We start from the raw sequence: 20,489 nt of genomic DNA on the forward strand, positions 1-20,489 counted from the left end.
TCAATAAGATACAATGAAACTTTTGCATAAGGGAAAAAGAAACAAATAAAGAAATGATAGATGAATAAATAAGTAAATCAATTGAAAGGTCGAAGGAAAACTTTTCCATAATTCGTTAAGTATTTATAAAAAAAAAACACAAAAAAGGAAAAACAATATTTCTCATAAACTTTTTGATGGAATAGCAAAGTGATTTTGATAAATCCGTTTCAGTTTCTGCATTGTTATTTTCCTGACATACATAGGAATGCATGTATCTCACTGGATTAGTTCGCATTGGTGATAGTAGGGAATATGTCAGGGTTGAAAGAGATCGTTTAGAGATCGTTTAGAGATCGTTCAGAGATCGTTGAGAGATCGTTTTACTCTCGAATCGGTTAGCAATATAACGCGAAACGTGTTAATCGTTATTATTATTTTATTGACACCTTATATAAACCACTCTCTTTCTTTCTCTCTCTCTCTCTCTCTCTCTTTCTCTCTTTCTCTTTCGTTCTCTTGCTCTTTCCCTCTCTTTCTCTTTTTATATATACATATAAACAAGTTATAATAATCTATAAAAATGCTAATGAAAAATGTGAGCGCGTATATGTGTGTATAAAATTAAAAATTCTTATTAAATATGTACATATATATATATATATTTTCTTTTTTGAAGATCATTTTTATAAATTATTACAACATTGTTTATTTTTCATTTTTTTTTTATATTATTATTATTTGATATTTAAATGAGAGCTTTTATTTATAATTTACGTATTACAATTTTTATATCAACATATTCAAAATTTTATCAATACATATATATATATATATATATATATATATATATATACCTAATTAATAAGTGATTTAAAAAATATTAAGTAAAAAGAGAGAGTTTGGCTTTCGAAAATGATTTTTTCGAATTGACTTAGTTTTTATCGATTATCTTTATATTGCTTTCGAAAAATTTTATATATATATAAATACATATATATGAAATATATATACAATATATATTTATATGAGCAATATAGATAATGTATTCCTATCGTTAGTCATAAAGATTAAGAATCATCGTTCCTTTTGGAATCTATTTCGAGATAGGAAATAAAAAACTGAAATGAAAAAGACCATCAGAGCGAAGCAATCTATCCAACGAAAGCTTCAAAGATAACTATGAAATGGATCTTAGAAACGAGAGAGAGAGAGAGAGAGAGAAAGAGAGGGGATTGAGAGAGAAATAGAAAGATGATAGAAAAATATAGCACAGATATATACTGACATACATACATACATACATACATACATACATACATATACACACACACACAGACATATACAATGAATTCATATTGAAAGAAGCTAAAAATATGGACTGACGGTAGGAAGAACATAATACGTCGAAATTCTGATTCGTTGCATATTTCTAAATGCAAATGTATATATGTAACTAAGTACGTGTTTATATATATGTGTGTGCGTGTACGTGCGTATTATACTAAACTTTATATATGTGCAATAATATATATATATATATATTATATATGTATATATACGTGTATATTTATAATTTAAATAAATTTAATTTATTAATAATAAATAATTGACAATTATGGATATTTATTATTTAAGTAGATATTTATAATTTGCTTTTATTTAAATCTATAACTATTAATATGTATATTTTTTTTTTTTTGATATCTATATTTTTATCTTGTTCTATGAATATACATTTATACGAAATACTTTTTAACAAAATTTATAAATCAATTTATTATTTTGATATACATACATACATACATACATATATATATATATATATATACATTTCATTTTTATTTTTTTTTTATTTTCATTGTATCGTTTAAATTTCTTCTATATAAAATGATTGGTTTCTCTTTAACTCTCTGAGATTGTCTATAATAATATTACACATTTCTAATTTGATTAAATAATAATCAACAACTCTCTCTCTCTCTCTCTTTCTCTCTCTCTTTCTCTCTGAACGTAACCAGAATAATTTCTTAGATAGGACCAAAAGCATCGAACCAAATTTTACTTTGATATGAAACGTCGGTTAAAGTAATTAACGATATAAAGGTTTCTTGTTTCTCTATGTATACGTGCATACATCAATTATGTATACATATATGCATACCTAAACTCGTTAATTAATTATAAACTGTCTTCTATTCGTCGAGTCACTTTATTACAAGTAAATATTAACGAAACTAGATTTATTAATTATCCAACAACTTCCTCTATTTATTTATTTATTTATTTATTTATTTATTTATTTATTTATTTTCTGTCATTTCGTTTCATTTTTTTTTAATTTATTTAAAAAAAAAAAAAGAAAAGCAAAATTATTAAACTTTTGAGATTTTAATAACTACAGTCCGATTATTCATTGGAAACATTCTAATTTTATTCAATTTATCTTTCCATATGTTTTATTTTTTTTTTCTTTCTTTCTTTTTCTTTATTTCTAATATTTCGAATTATTCGAAGTTTATCATCATACGTTAATAATAATAATAATAATAATAATAATAATAATAATAATAATAATAATAATGATAATAAATAGAATAAAATAAAATAAAAAAGAAAAAAATTAAGAAAAAAGGGAAAATACGTATACTTATACAATAACCTCTACATATCGACGCGTATAATTTCAAAGTTGTCATATTGGATAACATTAATTGTCGTATCGCGTGATATTAAAAAAAAAAAAAAAAAAGAAAAAAAAAAGTTATATAAATATTTATACGTTCATTGTGTAAGTGTTAAAAAAAAAAGAGATGCGTAACGAAAAGAAAAGAATTTAATCTACTTCGGTAGGAACAGTGAAAATTTATTTTCTCATCTTACGTGATTCAACGATCCCCTATACTTACTCGTATTGTATTTATTCGTATATTCTCACGTACGTAGAAAAATAACAGATTGATGAATTGAAGAGAAGAGGAGAGGAGATAAGTCGAGGGAATAGGAATAGAAGGAGGGAGGAGGAGGAGGAGGAGAAGGAGGAGGAGAAAAAAAGGAGAAAAAATAAATAAATAAATAAATAAATAAAAAAAATAATTAGGGAAAGAAAAAAAGAAAAAGAAAAAATATAAATAAAGAGAACGGAAAAGAATTGGTATGACGTCAGCAGGTGACTATACTCTTACAAATAAATCCATCCACACATGCATCCATTACATGTTACGTATGGTTGATACGTATGTGAAGTTGATTCGCCTATCTCGCTCGCGCACACTTTAACGGTACTCACAATACTATTTTCTACTACGTTTGTGCAATCCACGTGTTCGATGCGTGTGCATAAGCATTGCCGTGTTAAGCGTGATTATCGTGTCGTGAAGAAACCTTTAATAAGGTTTGAATTCTAGTCTTTTTTTTTTTTTTTACGTGTGTATGTATGTGTGCACATGCGTGCCGTGTATTTGCGTATCTGTGTGTGTGTATCTCTCTCTCGCTCTCTATCTCTTTCTCTTTTATTTTTTTTTTTTTTTTTTTTTTTTTTTTTTTTTCTTGTCTTTTGCTCGTTACATATTAGTCGATAATGAACTCGTACTAATTGTATATCTCACAAAATGATTTTTCTTTCTTTTTTTTTTTTCTTACCTCTCTTTTTCTTTTTCTTTTTTTTTTTTTTTCCTTTGGAGGACGTGAAATTTTGTTTTTTTCTTTCTTTCTTTCTTTGGAGGCCGTGTTTATAATTTTTTACTTCTAATTGATCTTTTCTTTTCTCATCTTTTCTTTTTTTTTTTTTTTTTTTTTTTTGCCTTATAATAAGTTTCTAATATTCGGTGAAATCTAAGAAAGAGTGAAATAAGCTAATTAATTTCACTTTCAATTTTCTATATAATGTGAAGTTAAATAAATAAATCTATATATGTATAAACATTTTCGTATCGAAATGACCTTTTTTTTTTTTTTATTTTTTTTTTTTTTTTTTTTTTTTTTTTTTTTTATACAAATACAAGCACACATATGATTATAATATATTTTGATAATTATCTATACTAGCACTATTGTTATTTTTAATAAAAAAATTGTTGCGTCCTCCACCCTCAATCTAAATACTAAAAGCTTTCCACATCATTATACATATATATATATATATATATATATATATATATATATATGTGTGTCAGATTTTAGTTTATAGACACTGATTAAAAAATCCAGTGATACTAATTTATATCCCGTTTTTATGATTCTTATTTACGACATATAATAAATACACAAGCACGGAATTATAAATCAAAATATTAACAATAAAAACGATCCAGAGAAAGAGATGAGAATATATTAGTATGGATTAGAATGAATTAGAGTGATAAAAGAGGATCCAGAAAAAGGATACACACACACATACACACATACACACATCTGTATATCTATACATATACATATACATATACATATACATATACATATACATATACATATACATATACATATACATATACATATATATATATATATATATATATATATATATATATATAAATGTATTATTTAGAAATGATAAATAGTAGAATGAAAGAAGGAGAAGATGATGAAAAAAGAAAAATGCTTTCAGTGAAACGTCTAAAAGTAGAAAATATCGAACGTCAAGCCCTAGATACGAATATAGCTAGATTGGAAACCGAGTTCAATCGAGATAACGGGAATACGATCGATGTGTTTTAAATCGATTCGACGACTCGAAAGGATTAAAGCCAGAAATAAATGATTTCGTGATATCGCGAAAGCGTGTTGATTGGTTAAAATTAAAGTGAGAGTGAGAAAATTGGAATATATAAAAGAAAAAGAAAAAGAAAATATGTATATATATATATATATATATATATATATATATATATATATATATATATATACATAATATAATACAAAATTCGGTTTATTGGATAGATTCGTATGCGATAAAATAAAAGTGATTAAACGATATCATTAAATGAATTGTTTTTCTTTTTCTTTTTCTTTTCTCTTCTTTTTTTTTCTTTTCTTTTTTTTTTTTTTCTTTTTTAACAAATTTTTCTCTTTTACTTACTTGAAAGACATTTTCATGCAATCGTCGGATGCATTAATAGAGAAAGAGACAAAAATTAAAGTGAAATAGAGATTCTTTTTTTTATCTTTTAATTTTTTTTTTCTTTTTTTCTTTTTTTTTTGTACAAATAAAATCGAAATTTACACGGACGTAGAATAAAAGTTCTATTTGTTTGGTTTTTCTTTTTCCTTTGTTTTCTTTTTTTTTTTTTTCTTTTTTCTATTTTCCTTTTTCATTTTTCCTACTGCAAATGAAATTGAAGTTCTATATGGTTTGACATTACAAGAGAGAATAAAAATATAAGCGACTGTAATGTCTTTCGTTACTCTTTCTAAAAGTTGATACGATAAAAGCATATGTGTGTATATCCGACATGTTTACTCGTAGAAGAGAATTGCCGTCCTGTCCATTTGCATAATGTCCTTATTCGTCATCTCTCACTCTGTCATGATCTCATTCGTACGTCCTTCTTTCACTTTTATTCTTCTTTTTTTTTCTTCTTCTTTTTCTTCTTCTTTTATTTTATTTATTATTTTATTTCATTTTTTTTTTTTTTTTAAATCTCTTATTAATTCATTTCTTCTGTCCTTTGAAATATCCTTGGTCGGACGTGACCTTGACCACAACATTCGAATTAAATAGATTGATCAACAGGATGTCTATTATTAATTATTATCAATTATTATACATAGTCAATTTTATATTTATTAATCTGAAAAGATCTTTTTTTTTTCTTTTTTTTTTTTTTTTTGTCTTTTATAGTATCGAGTAAACATAATCTGTCATTATCAATTAAATATTTATGATTTATTCGTAATAATCCTGATTAATATCTTCATCAAAGTATATATCTATATTTTATTTTATATTTATACACGCACACACGCAGAGAGAGAGAGAGAGAGAGAGAGAGAGAGAGAGATACGTCGATTATAATGATCTATCCAACCAGAGATAATCTATACCATATTAAAAAATAAAAAATTAATTTTTATAAATACATATAAAAAAAATAATTACATATTTTAGAATTGTTATATGAATTAAAAAAAAAAATATATATATATATAAATGTATGTGCGCGCGCACGTGTGTGTGTGTGTGTGTATCTAACTTTTTTTTATATCTACGTTAAAATGTGTCTATGAAAATGATAAAGCAAATGACGAGTAACCCTTTGGAAGGATGAAAAAGTTAGGTAAAAGGGTGAATACATGATGAACCATAGGGAACATCGAAAATTAACATAGGCTAATATTTTTCTCGTTGAAAATGCATCGAACGTCGTCTCTGTGTTGAGTGAAGAGGAACATTAACGTTATTACGGTAAAGAGAAATTCTCTTTCTCGAGTTTTAACGAGACATACATACTTATATATACATTTATATGTTTGTATATATATATATATATATATACATACATACAAACATACATACATTCTTCAAATAATTTTATATAAAAAATAAAAAATATTTTTATCATGGATAATGAGTGAGTTAACATTTCAAAGGATAAAATTCTTCGAATTAGAAAAGAAACGAATCTATTGATAATAAATTCTATATATCTGTCATTTTAATTATTAACAAACAAACAAAAAAATATATATATATATATATACATATACAACAAAAAAGAATTCATAGATGTACATACTCGAATGATTCTATCATAATAATAACGATTATTAAAAATAAAGAAAATATATTCGAAAGGGGTCAACGATCCTTACGAATTAGAGAACGAACAAATCGTTTAATAATAAATTCTAAGTATCCTAAGTGTTATTAATCATCTGAAAAGAGGAAAAAAAAGAAAAAAAAAAAAAAAAACAAACAAACAAAAGAATTTCATGGGATCTTTAAGAAATATTTCACTCGTATCTTTCAGATAAATTTCTATCATAGAGAAAGTATCTCAAAAAAAAGAAAAATATATATATATATGTACATATATACACATATATACACGTATAAATATTGAATTCTTATTCTAAAGGGTCTAATAACCTCCAATGAATTAGAAAAGGAACAAAATCTTTTCGTAGTAAATCCTAAGAATCTAAATCTCATTAGTGTCAGCTAAAAATCGTTATCCTAGGGTATCCTAAGGAGTTCACGAGAGGATTTAGTAAAGGAGGAATACAAAAGGGGGAATCGTTAAAATCCTTCAAATACTCATCTATCTCTCTCTCATTCGCTCTCTCTCTCTCTCTCTCTCTCTCTTTATCTTTCTTTTCTCTTTTCTCTTTTTGTCTTCTTCTTTTTCTTTTTTGTTTTTCTTCTTCTTTTTTTTTTTTCAATGGATTGTCGGTCTTCGCAAGGTAACTCGATAAACAAATAGGCGTGTACTTGTAGGCTTTCGAGAATCCACAACGAAGCACCGAAGAGAAACTCGTTAGTTGACACTCCGGTTAGAAATCGACTTGTGGTTGGTCGGCTCCTCTCGCTATTGATTACTCGTCACGTTTTCAATCTCGCAATTAAAGAACGAAAAAGAAACAAACGAAAAAATAAAAAGAAAAAAAAGATATATATACAGGAACGCTCGCGCGTGTATGTATGTATGCATGTATATGTGCGTGTATGTGTGTGTGTGTATGTGTGTGTGTATGTTTTGTATATGATTAGTTGAAAGAAAAGTTTAGGAATGTTTTGAAAAATTAATTACATTTTTTCGAATTAATTAAATATCTCGAATTAATTTTCTTTTTTTTTTTCCTTTTCTTTTCTTTTTAATAAGATTATAAAACTATAAATCTAACTACAAGCCTAATGCATCTCGAAGAAGTATTAACTGATTTTTAAAATCATCTAGGAGGAACTTTTTCATAGATAGGTGTGTGTGTGTGTGTGTGTGTGTGTGTGTGTGTGTGTGTGTGTATGTATATACATATATATGGATAAATATGTACATTGTATTTATGTATGTATGTATGTATGTATTTACGTACACATATATATATATCCAAGCATCGACACCGTTTTCATGGAAATCCGTTCGCGTGCACGAGTATTATTACGTTATAGTTCGATAGTATGTTCCGAGTTCGTGAACTGAGCCATGCTCGGCTTATTAGAGTGTGACTTATCGCCTAAGCGAACTTGAACGTTCCTGAAAACATGATCGTGTTCTTGAAAATTTTAGAAAACGAAGTGTTCTTTCTCTATTTTCATATAGATACATGTATGCGTCTGTATCTATGTGTATGTATGCATTTATTTATTTATTTATTTATTTATTTATTTATTTATTTACTTTTTATACTTATTCAAAAATGATCGATCTTTTCTTCTACGTAAATATTTTAATCACGTTTAAAAATTTTAATCACGTTAAAAAATTTTAATTACTTCCTTATTAAAATTAACTTTATCTATTAAGTCATAGTGATCACTCGTATTCGAGGAAAATTATTTTGTAAATCTTTTTTTTTTTTTTCTTTTTTCTTTTTTTTTTTCACGCTAAGTATAAAACTAATCTTATATCCGACTTTATAAAAATTTTGTCGACAATAATTAGATCTAGAAAAATAAATGATACAAATGATCGTCGAAATTAGAAAGAATTTTATTTATTTTATTTTATTTTATTTTTTTTTTCCTTTCTCTTATGAACGATTTAATTCGCATTTAAAGCGAGCAAAATTTATATATCACGGTCAATTTAAGAAAGAAATAAATTCTTTTTATCGTTTCGTATGAAACACTTGATTACAGCCTGGAAACATTCTAAATTATATCAAGGACAAATAAAATTTCTATTATCTAAATATCATAGTGATCGTCACATTCGAAATTCAATAAAAAGAGAAAAAAAAGAGAGAGAGAGAGAGAGAGAGAGAGAGAAATATTTTTGAGGCACAAAATCATTATTAACATAAAATGTAATAATTAGTTAATAAAGATCGATATATTGTTGGATTACATTTGTTTAAAAACAAAACAAAAAAAGCGTAAAAATATTGTTAACAAAAAAAGAAAATAAAAATTGTATATTGATAATGAAAATATTATGTAGAAATTTTAGATCGATATTTCTCTCCCCACCCCCCTTTCTCTCTCTCTCTTACTTTATCTCACACACATATACTTTCTTTCTCGTCGGTCTGACCTAATCGAATTTTGCAGAAAAGAGTGACTGTGGTGGTGATGGTGGTGATGGTGGTTATGATGGTGGTAGTAGTGGCGCAAGAGTTTCAATCGGGTTATAACCTTTGACAGGGGCAACGAACGACACGGGCTAATTTCTCGCTTGAGGCATATATGAATACGTGTGTGTGTGTGTGTGTGTGTGTGTGTGTGTGTGTGTGTGTGTGTACTCATACTTGTCCTTAGTAGTTGTCCTTTATAACCATACATACGTATGTATGTATGTATGTATGTATGTACGTATGTATATGTTTATATATACAGAGTGTCCAAACAAAAAGTATTCACTAGGATTATTACTTGAAATGATTTTTGTTTCTCTCTGTTTTTTTTTTTCTTCCTTTTCTATTTAATAAAAACATCTAAAACGAATCGACTTTTCATTTTATATTTTATTTTATTTTTATTTGCACGTTGGACAATTCGTTATAATCAATTTGAATAATTTTGAAATGATCCAGTAAGGGTGAGAAAAATCTCAAGTGTCAACAAGGGTCAACTGGGTCATATCGTTTGAAAGGTCTATCGATTATCTTTAGAACGATGTTATATATATATATATATATATATATATATATTTATAATTTTTTTTTTTTTTAATTTTTAGTCCATAATTTCTCGATCCGAGAAAAGAGAAGTTAGAGAAGTTAATCGATCGAAAAAAAATTATCATTGCTTTATCGTATGTTAAAGATTTGTAAAACCGATCATTAATAAGTATAATAATTACAAAGATAATTAAAAGTGCTTTAAAAACAATATACATACTTGTTGATTGACTACTCTCTCTCTCTCTCTCTCACTCTATCATCGTTTAAGATTTCTAAGATTTTTGTTACTTCCTCGCCCCCTCCCTTTCCTCAGGAGATTGATCAAAATTAAAATGAATCAACGATGAAATATTTGTCTTGATGATTTATTGAAAAAAAAAAGAAAAAAAGAAAAAAAAAAGAAAAGAAAAAAGAAAAACAAGAACAAAAACAAAACAAAAAAAAAGTTTACTAGATTTCGTAATGATACATGATCGACATTTTTCATCGGGACACTCTGTACATATACATACATGTGTTTGTGAATTGGGGTGTGTATATAAGAGAAAGAGAGAGAGAGAGAGAGAGAGAGAAATACAAAGATAGAGAGAGAAAGAAGAGATTAGAAGCTTTCTCCCGATCAGTAACTTTTACTTTTGCTAGAGGCAAATCAAACATCTTGCTAGGTTCGTTCTACTATCTATTTACCTATAGTTACATATGTAATTATATGTACATACATGCATATACATACATATATATATATGTATGTATGTATGTATTTATGTATGTATATATGTATATATCTTCTATATAGGTAATACATTAAATTGCGATAGAATTTGTAAAACAGTTTTGTTCGTTTTGTTTTTTGGATTTCGTTAATTGAATAAAAGCCTTAATTGAATGAGAACCTCTGAATATTTTTTATTATTTCTGACGATTCCCACGGATTCAAAAGGATATCGTAGATTACAGCTGATCAAGAGGATTCTATTTTCTCGTTTCGTTTCGTTGGAAAACGACGCTCGAATTTTACTTTCAAATTACACGCTTCAACTCTACCCCACCTTTACCTATCTCTTTCTCTCTCTCTCTCTCCCTCTATCTCGCTCTATCTATCTCTCTTCGTGAATCTAGTTATCTAATATTAGCTCTTATCCGAGAAGTTCGTGACGACAAAAATTATAATGAATCGCTCAATTTCGAGGTAGACGGTAAAGAGAGAGAGAGACAGAGAGAGAGAGAGAGAGAGAGAGAGAGAGAGAGAGAGAGAGAGAGAGAGAGAGAGAGAGAGAGAGAGAGAGAGAGAGAGAGAGAGTGAGTGAGTGAGTGAGTGAGAGGGAGATGGAGAGAGGGAGATGGAGAGAGAGAACAGAAAGAGAGAGAGAGAAAGAGAAAAGAAAAAGAACATTTCTACAGGTTGGGTCAGAAGTCACTAGGTCACTAAGCAACGTAGTTAAATGCCAATTTAATTTTTTTTTTCCTTTTTTTTTTTTTTCTTTTTTTTTCTTTTTTCTTTTTTTTTCTTTCAAGACATTTGAAAACAACTAATTTATTTTATTTCTTATCAGATTATAGAACCACCAACCACCTTTCGTAGATTGTAGAAAAAAATAAAAAAAAGAAAATAAAAAAAAAATAATTGCTAATCTAATTAGAACTAATTAGAATCTTGATACGTCTCGAGGAAGAAGATCGTATTGATTTAAAAAAGAAAAAAACTATCTAGGGACTTTTGATTCGACCGTGTAGAATGACACTTCGTGTTCTAACACATTCCTTTTTTTTTTTCTTTTTTTTTTTTTTTTTGACCAAAAACTAAATACATTATTAAAAACTGTATAACATAGGTAGATATATAAATAATATACACACAAAGATATATTATAAATACGTCTTATAAATATACATTATAAGATGAAGATGTAAAAAAAAAAAAAAAAAAAAAAACGAGAAAAAAAGATGGAGGAAAAAAAGAACTTAAGAAATGGCACGGACTTTCCAGACAATCGAATGCGCTATGTCATCGGTAATTAACGTTTTATTACTATAAAGAATAGCATTTAATCGGAAATACGTATGACAGATTTATGATCGTTCGTTTAAGTAGTTAAGAGATTAGATAAATACGTATACGTATAATAATGGATAGTCATCGCTTGTTGTCTCTCCTCTCGTATATCTTTTGATTTTGATAGTCAAAGTAATCATACGGTCTTTTGTTTTTTTTTTTCTTTTGCTTTTTTTTATTTTTTTATTTTTTTTTTTAACACGACATGTTTACATTCGATCAATCATATATGTTCATCGTGATTTCTCTCAATTTTATTTTCCCTGTTTCTTGAAGATTTTTGGCTCTCTACGAAAGATATCTAAAGATCAAAATCTTCAACGCGGGGAGGGAGGTGGGGGGGATTGGTGTAAGAGATAATATAAGGTGTCCCAAAAATTAATCGTAATATATTTAGAAATAATAATAATAATAATAGTAATTAAAAGAGAATATGAGACTTTATATCTAAGACACACGAATAATTATATTTATCTTTTTTAAATATTCGACTTTTCTCTCTCTCTCTCTCTCTCTCTCTCTTTTTTTTGATGGAGATATAAAAATAACGTAACTTTTATATCTATTTATATAAGTTTATAAATGGCATCGTGTTCCACTTTTTTTCTCTCTCTCTCTCTCTCTCTCTCTTTTTCGTAAATATTAACGTTCAAAAGAAAAGAAAAGAAAAGAAAAGAAAAAAAAAAGGAAAAAAAAAAAAAGAAGATTAAAATACATCCAATATTAAAGTCATAGTAAATACATAAATATGCATAAATAGAGAGACTTTTGTAAAATATTTGTATGCGTTCCGATATCTCGTAAAAATTAATCCGTAGTCAACCGACTACGAATGATTGGTCGACGTAATAAGAACGTCATACTGACGTTTAATAATTAATATTGATTAATAATTGCGAATAAATCAATGCGAACGTGTGATTAAAGCGAAACATTCATTATTTTTTTTTTTTCTTTTTTCTCTCTCTCTCTCTCTCTCTCTGTCTCTCTCTCTCTGTCTCTCTCTCTATCTCTCTCTGTCTCTCTCTGTCTCTCTCTGTCTCTCTGTCTCTCTCTATCTTCGGAATTAAATCACATTTTAATAATAAATTCGCGTGATTGCGAAAAACCGGATGGTCGTTTACGTATAATTGAATTTTTGTCGCATCGTTACACGTGTTACGATAACATCGTACGAAAGAGAAAAAAAATAAAAGAAGAAAAAGAAAATGAAAAAAAAAAAAAAAGAAAAAAAGGAAAAAACATTTTAATAATATTTATAAATAATAATAATTATTATTATTATTATTATTATTATTATTTATTATTTTAACGATCGTACGATTCGCGATCGTTCCGAGGTTACACTAAAGCAAAAAAGAAAAGACAAGACAAGACAAGAAAAAAAAAGAAAAAAGAAGAAAAAGAAAATATAAGTGTAAAAAGAAAATTTGCAAACGTTACGAATATTATAAAAAGTAAACGTATGTGTATATATATATATATATCTATATATATTAGTAATAATGTATTGCCATACTTGTTTTCTTCCATACTTGTGTATTATGTAATACAGAACCTTGCCGATATATCTGACATTTACATTTCAATATACGATAACGTGGCAAAAGGTGTGGATTTTTTTTTTCTTTTTTGTTTCTTTTTCTTCTTCTTTTTCTTTTTTTTTTCTTTTTTTTTTTTTTTTTTTTCCATGTCAATTTCGGAATATACTTTTTCTACGAATATGAAACTTCCTATAAGTGTATAATTACGTATATTATAATCGTAGTTGTTTTTAACAAAATCTTCGTTTCTATCCGATTCTATCGATTTTTTTTTTAATTATATTACTCGTGGATACTTACACACACACACACACACACACACACATATATATATGTGGGTATGTGTAAGTAAGTACACATAATACGTTTAAAACGCATTAGATTTTATTTAATTTATATGCTTTTATATATTTATCTATATATAGTTAATATAAATAATTAGTATATTATAATCCACGAAAATTGGATTATAATGAAAAAAAAGAATTATTATATATTAATGTAATATAAAAATTTTATATAATACTGACAAAATAATATAATTATATAAAGCTGGTATATAAATGTTTGTTTTTATATTAAATTTTTCTTTTATCGTAAATCATACGTATGTTTAGAGAATTTATGCTATTATATAAAATTTGCTCGAAGATAAGAACGTTAGAAATAATCGAATTTTTGTAATAAATAAAATCACTCGCGATATAAAAAAAAAAAAAAAAAAAAAGAAAAAGAAAGAAAAGGAAAAAGTAAAGAGAAAGAACACGAAAGAAAGAAAAACAGAAATATCATTGCTCCTATTCGATAGACTTTTTTTTCTCTCGTATTCTTACTCAATAATTATCCTTATTTTTCCTTTCTTTCTTTCTTTTTTTCTTTCTGTCTTTTTTCCTTTTTTTTTTTTTCTTCTTTTTCTTTTTTTGGCAACGTACGTCCGTGAAATGGTGTCAGCAAATGAACTGTAAATAGAAAAATGATATTGCCCACCACAAGTTTAACTAGTTACACTTTCACGCGTTTTAATGTCACCATATATCTACATATATACATAAATAACTATATAAATACGTATATATATATATATATATGTATATATATATATATGTATGTATGTATGTATATATGTATATATGTTTATATATATATGTCTGTATCATATATCATTTTGATATAATTTTTGTTAGTATTTCGAAAAATTTCAATTCAATCTTAAGAATTAATCGTACCTGAGAAAGACGAATTCCTTCCTCCCCCCTTCTATAAAACATCCTCCAAAAATTTACCGTTATATCAATGGTAATTTCTTTAAAAATTCCATTGCACGTTTGTTACGAAATTCTTTTTTTACTTTTTTCTCTTTTTTTTTTTTATTTTTTTTTTTTTTTTTATTTTTATTTATCTATTTATTTATTCTTTTCGTTTCTCTTTTCATTTTTTAATTTTGTCATATAGTAATTATAGGTTTTAATGTTATTATAGGTTTTTTTATATAGATTCTTTTTTTCCTCCAGAATAGTTAAAACACCTCGAAATATTTAAATCTGTTGTTGAGTTAGTTTTAATTAAATAATTTATATTTAATATATTTAATATTATATATATATATTATAAATATTATAATAAATATTGATAATATATTATTAATATATATATATATAATCTTTTTTTTAACTCAATATATATATGTATATATGTACGTATATATTCTTTACTCACATATAAAATATTTTTAAAAATTACAAGAACCCTTATCAATGAATATTAATATTTATAATTCAATTTTTAAAACGTTGAATTATATTTAAACTATATCCAGACTCATATCGGAACAAATACTGATCGATAAATCAACGTAATAATATTATCATTAGAAAATATCTTTTATCAGATGCAGGAAACAATGTTTATAATACCGTATTAACATAATCGTTAATGTTATATTATCTAAACACAGATCTATATTTTAATCGATCTACGTAGTAGTCACGTATAAAAAAAAAAAAAAAAAAAAAAGAAAAAAAAAAGAAAAAAAAGAAAGAAAAAGAAAGAAAGAAAGAAAAGGAATAAGTGGTAACGTGGTGGGGTTAATAGCAAGGGGGATTGAGGAGGGGTGAATAGTAGTGAGTGATAGTGGAGACAAAGGAGTAGAAAAATAAGGCAAAATTTTTTTTTTTTCTTTTTCTTTTCCTTTCATTTTTTTTTTTCTTTATTTTTCTTTCTCTCTTCCTCTCTCTCTCTCTCTCTCTCTCTCCCTCTTTATTCGTTCGAACGAATGTGTCATCGTCAGAAAACACCACGACGCACGCGACCTGCATTTCTATCATGCTGATAAAGTCCCTTATAGTGTGTGTGTGTATGTATGTATGTATGCATGTATGTATGTATGCATGCATGCATGCATGCATTCATATACTTGTAGTATCGAATGGTTAACTCGTAAATACGCATAGAAGAGTAACGCAACATCGTGCAACGATGTTAACAATTTCTAAATGCACCGTTATAAGTCTACTACTACGAGGACGAATTAGATTATCTATGCGTTATCAAACGTTTAAATATTTATAATTATGAAGTAAATTCATTTAATCGAACGATTTGTAAGGGGATTCATTTTCTCTATCGTCGTCTTTTACAAACAAAAAAGAAGTATATATATATATTTGTATATATATATATATATATATATATATATATATATGTGTGTATATATATCCCGTTATATCAATGATGATTTCTTTAAAGATTTCACTCACGTTTGTTACGAAATCCTTTTTTTTTTATTTTTTTTTATTTTATATATATATATATACTTATTTATTTATTTATTTAATTTATTTAAAATATTAAAAGGAATCTTCTTTATTTACTTAATAATAATACATTGTATGGATATATATTTCTTTGTTTAATTTAATTTAATTTAATTTAATTTAATTTAATTTAATTTAATTTATTTAAAATAAATTTTCTGTTTCATTTTTTTTATTTTTTCTTCTTTTTCTTTTTTTTTCTTTTTTTGTTTTTAGTAAAAAGATCTATATGTATGTAAAGGGTCGACTTCAAAAGTTTCTAATTGATAGAAAAGTTCTTATGTGATTTTGAAATTCATTTGGATACACTGTTTTTGAGATTATTTAATATGATTTTTTTTTCTTTTTTCTTTTTTCTTTTTTATATCAAATTGGAAAACTACAAGTCTAGTTCATAAAATTGCAATATACGAATTCTTGAACAAAAAAAAAAAACAAAAAGAAAAAAGTCCTTGAAAACGAGGTAATCAATTTTTTTAAATGACCTAGAAACATTTGGCCCACGCAAAAACTTTTGATCAGCCGTGTATATATATATATATGTATTAAAGTTATTAAATGGACAAAAAGTTTCTAGATTTATTTTGCAAAAATGTATTACTCTTCTTCGAAACTTTTTAAATTAATATTTTTCTCTTTCTTTTTCTTTTTCTTTCAGATTATAAAACTCATACAAGTTGAGCTAAGTAATTTTATAAAAATTGCAAATTTAATTATCAATCCAAAACGTCACTAGAAGAAAGATGTTATTGATTTTTTTTTTTTTTTTTTTTTTTTTTTTATAATTGTCTAGGAACTTTTGACCCGATCTTTTTTTTTTTTACGTAAGACACGTTCGTCGTACTTACATTTTAAATCATCGTTTTCTACGTTGTTTCGTGACGAAGCATGAAACGCAAAAAAAAAAGTAGAAAAAATAGAAAAAAAAAAAAGAAATAGGAAAAGAAAAATTAAAATTTTTCAATGAACGAAAATAAGCGAAGCTTTTAATCTTTCTCTCTCTCTCTCTCTCTCTCTCTCTCTCTCTCTCTCTCTCTCTCTCTCTCTCTCTCTCTCTCTCTCTCTCTCTCTCTCTCTCTCTCTCTCTATTTTTGAAGAATTTTCAAATCAAAATGATCATGAACTTACGCGTAATTAAATGATCTATGGATCCTTCACATCTTATTATTACCAATTAACATGGAAAGTAGTTAACGAATATAATGGAAAGTCAAACGAATAATTTATTACACGCGTGCTGAAATTAAGCGATCTTAATTAATCGCGATTTAATTATAACGACGAATATTTTAATTCACCGTTACTATTCTAACTCCATAAACGATTATAAAAATGAAACGATTTAATTGCCGAGACCGGATCTGATTTGAACGTTCGAAAACATTCATTTAATCCTTTCAACGCATTTTTCCAATTTTCTCACACAATTTTCTTCTTCGTATCGTATAGTTCTTTTTTCTTTTTTTAAAATAAATAATATATCGAAATATTTGTATCTAATCAAAATTTTTTAAAATTCAAAACTTAACAAATTATTATTATTATTATTATTATTATTATTATTATTATTATTATTATTATTATTATTATTATAAAATATATATATATATATACATATACACATATAAAATTGATAGAACTTAAATTTTTCTTTTTTATTTTTCATTTCATTTATTAATTTATTTATTGATTTATTTATTGATTCGAATATGACCAAAAAAAAAAAAAAAGTAGAAGATAAAACATAGAGAAACGCGTACCATTAAAAAAAGAAAGAAAAGAAACTTAAATCTGCCCGAAGAAATCCTTCGAAAGGAATAAAAGTAATAAAAAGTAAAATAACAAAAAAAAAAAAAAAAAAAAAAAAAGAAAGACAAGACAAGAAATCTTGCGTTAGTGCACCAAACACGGAAAGGCATCGCCGTGTCCGAGAACGTGAGGATTCAATAATACATAGGAAACTTCCGTTTGGCCGAATATCGAACTCCATTTTGGTAACGAGTCGCGTTACGACTCTTTGGAATGACTCGTGGAGATACAAGTGATATATATATATATATATATATATATATACATACATATGCACGTTAACAATGTATATATATATATAATGCATGTGTATATGTATATACATATGTATGTACGTATGTATGTATGTATGTATGTATGTTTGTATGCATGCATGTATGTATGTATGTATGTATGTATGTATGTATGTATGTATGTATGTACATATGCGCCGTTGAAATGGCGCGTTTGACGGTAAGAAGGGGCTGAGGTAAGGGGTTGAGTGAATGATAGTGGGGAGGGACATTGCCCCACCTTTCATTCGACTTTGACAGTTCCATTATGGTATCGAAGCTAACGGCAAACAGTACGTACTTATGTACGACGACGAGTAGTCGAGTAAGTACACAGTCGAGTCTCGATCGTGAATCAGTTTGTGTTTATCGTGATATATATATATATATATGTGTGTGTGTGTGTGTATATATTTTTATATATGTATATATATACGTACATACGTCAAGGTATTTTTTTTTAAATCTATCTCTCTCTCTCTTTCCATCTTTTATTTTTAAACGTTCTGTCTTCTTCATATACCACCCCCACCACCATCCCCACCTTCATCTCCACCCTCTATTCTTCTACCTCTACTTCCTCCTCCTCCTCTTCCACCTCCTTTTCTTCCACTTCCTTTTCTTCCACCTCCACCTTCACCTCCTCCTTCTCATCATCATCCTCTTCATCTTATCTTCTTCTTGGTAATTTAAATCGGCATTCGAGAGAGAGATAGAGATAGAGAGAGAGAGATAGAGAGAGAGAGAGAGAGAGAGAGAGAGAAAAAGATATTCGTGTTCGTATGTCGCGTCGCAGAACCGAGAAATTAGTTTTTAAACTTAGCCTCTTACCGGATATTAGTATTTTCGGGCGAGCTGACGCGTCGGAAAGAAAAAAAAAAAAAGAAGAAAAAAAAAAGAAAAGAAAAGAAAAAAAGAAACGAGAGAATATCCCAATACGATCGGTGGGTAGCGGTCGGTCGGGGATAAGTGAGAAGGGGATGGAAGAGAGGGGTGGGAGGGAGGCAAACTGGGGTGGATGATATCAAGGAAAAATAGACGTTTTAGGAAATCGAGATGGATATCGAATGTTCATTGAATCTTGAGAAACGATTTCTTTTTCATTTTCTTCTTCTTCTTCATTATTTTCTTCTTTTTTCTTCTTTTCTTAAACGACCATTTCTAGAAAAAAAAAAAAAGAGAGCAAAAGAAAAAATAAAAGAGAGAAGGATTTTTACGTTCGAAAAACAGTATGTAGTATACGTTTGACATTTTTTAATTTTATTTTATACTTTTTTATTACTTTTTTTTTTCTTTTTTTTTTTTTTTTTTTTTGCTTGACTCCCTATAACCCCAATCTTCTTCGTCTGACGAAGAAACGTGAAAAAAATTTTTTTCTCATATGACTTAAATATTAATACAATTGTATCATACTGATATACTATAACACATATTATATTGCTATTTATTGTAATTTATTTTACTGTATACTAATACAGTATTACATGTATTAATGCAATACAATGTAAATGTAATACTAGTATTATAATATAGTATAATGTTCTACGATAATTATTTTTATGATGAATTTAAAGTACGATAGATAAAAATAAAACTTGAAAACGTGAACTAAGAAGAATAAAAACAAAAAAAAAAAAAAAGAAACAAGATAAAAAAGAATATTATTTTCATATCGCGCGTAACAAACAAAGCTTTATATATATATATATATATATAGAAGTTACGTAAATAATAATCTCTTTGTTTGCCATGTAATCACTAAGATTATTTGAACATTCATATTACGGAAGTAAAATGAACGAATACTGATATCGATTAACGAGAAATAACATTTCTTGTGTTTACAATAGAAATTGACTATAATGATATTAGAAAATTAATGTAATGTTTATAAATGGTACGTCGATATAATTGATACTACGTGCGTTTTTCTTAAATATTTTTTGAACAAATATTTGCATTAGGAAGGAACAGTGAAACAGAGAGAGAAAGAGAGAGAGAGAGAGAGAGAGAGAGACAGAGAGAATGAGATCGAGTTATGATATCCTATAAATTTTTACTCTATGTTATGTTTCGTTCTTTATATATTGGACAAACAAACGAACGAACGATTTGATTTATATCTTTATTTGTTTATTTTATGTCATTGTTTTGTTAGTTTCTTCCTTTTTTTTTTTTCTTTTTTTTTTTTCTATTATTTTTTATTCCATTTTCTCTTTCTGCGTTATTTTTTTTTTTT

At 26.6% G+C, this 20,489-nt stretch overlaps 1 protein-coding gene across 6 annotated transcripts in view; it reads left to right on the plus strand.

Annotated features, from left to right (window-relative positions):
• Window positions 1–20,489, plus strand: part of siz (Brefeldin-resistant Arf-GEF family protein schizo) — a 120,219-nt gene that overhangs the window by 69,363 nt on the left and 30,367 nt on the right. The window contains exon 1 of one of the 6 annotated variants that reach the window (XM_035864742.2): window positions 18,553–18,700. The exons of the other annotated variants lie outside the window; for them this stretch is intronic. The gene's annotated coding sequence lies outside the window, so the exon portion shown is untranslated. Of the gene's footprint in view, window positions 1–18,552; window positions 18,701–20,489 lie in introns of those variants that run through there. 6 annotated transcript variants of the gene reach the window in all.

Source organism: Vespa mandarinia, chromosome 6 (assembly GCF_050613455.1).
Source record: "Vespa mandarinia isolate Hongniang chromosome 6, ASM5061345v1, whole genome shotgun sequence".
In the NCBI taxonomy this organism is placed as follows: domain Eukaryota; kingdom Metazoa; phylum Arthropoda; class Insecta; order Hymenoptera; family Vespidae; genus Vespa; species Vespa mandarinia.